The 3,794-nt window shown below is 41.0% G+C and overlaps 1 pseudogene; it reads left to right on the top strand.

The window, feature by feature from the left end:
* The first annotated feature begins 2,967 nt into the window (after positions 1-2,967).
* On the top strand, positions 2,968-3,144 carry LOC102847408 (annotated as a pseudogene).
* Positions 3,145-3,794: the final 650 nt, after the last annotated feature.

Genomic DNA, 3,794 nt, shown 5'->3' with positions numbered 1-3,794 from the left:
TTATTTATCCCCTCTTTCTCAGTCTTCCCTCAACTCCTATGTCAGTCCTGTTTTACAACAGTGGTCCTATGCAATATTTGTCCTGTTGTGACTGAGATATTTCACTCAGCATTTTGCCCTCCAGCGTCACCCATTTTGTACAGTATTTCATGAGTTCCTTGTTTTTCAATGCAGCTTAGTATTCCATTGTGTGAATATACCAGAGCTTCTCTATCCATTCCTTTGTTCATGGACTCTTAAGTTGTTTCCAGCTCTTTGTTATTGCCAAAAAAGCCCCAATAAACATGGGTGTGTATATATCTGCTTGGGTGCCAGTTATGGTTATAGGACATATTCCCAGTAGTGGAATTGCTGAGTCAAATATTATTTCTATTTACAACTTTTTGAGAAAGCGCTATACAGCCTTCAATAGTGATTGCATCATTTTACACTCCCACCAACAGTGAATAAGGGTTCCAGTTTCTCTGCAACCTCATCAGCATTTGATGTTTGCTGTTCTGTTAAATTTTGCTATTCTTACGGGGGTGAGATGATATCTCATAGTTGTTTTGATTTGCATCTCTCTTAGAGCTAGGGATTTTGAACATTTCTTCCTGTGCTTGTTGACCATCTGAATGTCTTCTTTGGTGAAATGTCTGTTCATAGCATGTGTCCATTTTTCAATTGGGTTATTCACCTTTATCTTATTGTGGTGCTCGAGTATTTTATAAATTCTAGATATAAGTCCCTTGTCTGACATGTCATTACCAAATATTTTTTCCCAGTATGTGGCTTCCCTTTTCATTCTGTTGGAGAAGTTTTTGGATGTGTATAGGGATTTGATTCTTAGAAGATCCCACTCATCTATTTTAGCTTGGTATCTGTGGATTAGGACTTCTAGAGTTCTTCCAAACTTTTCTTTAATGAAGTTTATAGTCCTTGTATTTCAAGATGGATCTAGACGTGACTTTTTTAGATATGATAGCAACCCCAGTTTTCCTCACCTTTTCATCTCTGGCATAGTAGATCAGATGATTTTCTGATTCAAAATGCCCTATGCCAGTCCATCTCATTTCACCAATACCTATTATGTCAATATTTATGTGTTCCATTTCTTTCTTAACAATGTCTAATTTTCCTAAAGTCATGATTCTCAAAATCCATGGTCCAATTACTAGTGCCTGCTTACAATTCCTTCTCCTTTGTGTTTGCATATTTGAAGGCTCAAACTCAGTTACCATATCTGTTAGTCTACTCTAGTGATAACAAAAAGCTGGCTGATTTTTTAGCCATTTTTTTTCACTTGTAAATTCATAGCAGACCATGCACCCTTTATTGACTTCCCAGTTGGTCCACAGAACTTTAAGTTCTGATGTCTGCCAGAGTTTCCAAATTAAGAACAAATTAAGAACACAAGTGCCCTCTTGTTATTTAAGGTTTCTCATGCCAGTAGACTTAGCAGGGATGGAAAGAAGCTAGTATGCTATCATCCTCTGTTGATTCATCACTGCTCTAAGTCTATGGTGAACAAGTTTTTAATTTGTCTGAGATCTGGAGGGAACAAGACTACAGACATGCATCTGGGGTCAGGATGGGGGCGGTGTGAGTAAGGGACTGTAGAAATAGATCCAAAGAGTCGACTTCTGTGTCCTTTGTTAAATTCCACTAGAGAGAAAATATCTGGGAAAGGGAAATTAAAAACTCAAGTATCTAGGACAAAATCATGATCAGACGGGTGGAGGGATGGTGCAGGACAGGAAGGCTCCTGGATGAGATGGATTGAGTAACTAGGGCAATGGAGTTTGGTGTGTCAGAATCAGTGAGACTGGCTCAGGACAGGGAAAGGTTCAGAGCTGCTATACATAGGCTTTGAGTCACAGGCAACTCGATGGCACATAACAACAACAACAACAAACCTCTGAAATATAAGCTCTATACAGCTCTCTTTAAAGTACTATAAAGCAAATATGTTACTGTGAGGGATGAAGTTCTTCAGACCCAGACTACGGTATTTTTAATTACCTTTTTTTTTAGTTACTGAGAGCTGGACAATGGGTAAGGCTGACAGAAGCAACACTGATTTTTTTAAAAATTGTGATGGTGGTGGAGAAGAGTACTGAAGATACCAAGAATGGTCCAAAGAATGAACAGCTATGTCATAGAAAAAGTTCAGAGTGTTCCTTAAAGACAAAGATGATGAGGATTCATTTAACAAACTTTGAGCATCCCTGGAGAGGAATGCTTGGGCAGTTGGAGGGAGAGCAAAAGAGAGGAAGAACCTCGACCAGGAGAGCTGACACAGTGACTGTGGCAATGGCCTTGAGTGTGCCAGAGATTGTGAGAATGACATGGGATAGGACAGCATCAAATTGGTTAAAAGAGTCGCAATGAGTCATACTCAACTCAATGGCATCTAACAACAACAACATATGCATGTGAAATTTGAACAATGAGTGAAGAATACTGGAGAAGATTTGATGCCTTTGAATTGTATTGATGGAGAGTATTGATATACTGTGAAGGGCATATTTAATGCATGGGAAGTAGATTAAAAATAAGTAGACTGATCAATATCACATGGTGTTTTTGTTAATGTCACATAGCTCTTTATTAAAACTCAAAAGCTAAATAAATACTGACACCATGGACTGCCAAAGGAACAAATATGTCTTGGAAGAAGTTCAGCCAGGATGCTCCTTGGAGGTAGGGAAGATGACAGCCAATCTACACACAGCAGTGCCTGGAGAAATACTTAAATGTTTGGTAGTAGAGGGTCAGCGGAAGGAGGAAACTGGCAACGAGATGGATTGACACGGTGCCTGCAACAGTGGACTCCAGCACAGCAGTGCCTGCGAGGATGGGGGAGGACGGGGGTTATTCCATGGTTTATCCTCCTGAACCTAGTTCTGTTAAGAGTAGGAATCAGGCCTGTAACGTCAGACAGAGCGAGGGATGCCATCTACGCAGGCCAGAGCAGCTGCCATCGCCATGACCCGCGGTAACCAGCGCGAGGTCGCCCGCCAGAAGAATATGAAAAAGCAGAGCGACTCAGTTAAGGAAAAGCGCAGAGATGAAGGCCTTTCCGCCGCTGCTAGCAAGCAGAGGGATGTGGAGATCATGCAGCAGAAGCAGAAAAAGGCAAACAAGAAGGAGGAACCCAAGTAGCTTTGTGGCTTGTGTCCAACCCTCTTGCTCTTCGCCTTTGTGCCTGGAGCCAGTCCCACTACTCTGGCATTTCCTCCTGTCATGCTCACAGGTCTCAGCACTGATGGCATTCTCTTTGCCCTGAGTCTGCAGCAAGTCCCATTTGTGCTTCCTTCCCCTCAGGAAGCCCCTCTCCCTCTGGGCCACACCCTTTCCCAAACTTTTTAATTCCTGTGGGGCTCATCCCAAACTATTAAAAGTAGCTTTGTAATTAAAGAAAAAATGGAGTAAGAATCAGTTGCAATACACCTAACAAGAACATTTTCAGCTGCCTTGGTACCTGTATCAAGTCATCATAGTGCCAGAGATGGAGATTATTAGGGGCTGACAGCACTGATTTTCTATTATAAAGATTTATTGAACATCTGTTGCAGCTTTAGCAGCAGGAACTAACATTGAACTCACCATATGGTACTTTCCTTCAAGAAGACCAATTATCCCTCTGGTAGCAAATTGATGACATCAGAATTTCTTCCCAAAATGGGTAGAGGTGATTCATCCTAAGGTTTTGTCTCCATTGTCCACAATTCTTTGGCTGGCATTTCTATTCAAAGGTTCATCTTTAAAATATTTTTGAACTGTCTATTTGATTCTGTCTAATTGATGCTTTA

This window comes from Elephantulus edwardii, unplaced genomic scaffold, assembly GCF_000299155.1.
Source record: "Elephantulus edwardii isolate Elephantulus edwardi_28Jun2011 unplaced genomic scaffold, EleEdw1.0 scaffold00031, whole genome shotgun sequence".
In the NCBI taxonomy this organism is placed as follows: Eukaryota; Metazoa; Chordata; class Mammalia; order Macroscelidea; family Macroscelididae; genus Elephantulus; species Elephantulus edwardii.
Note: the sequence above shows the minus strand (reverse complement) of the source record. Positions and strands in the feature narration are given on the sequence as shown.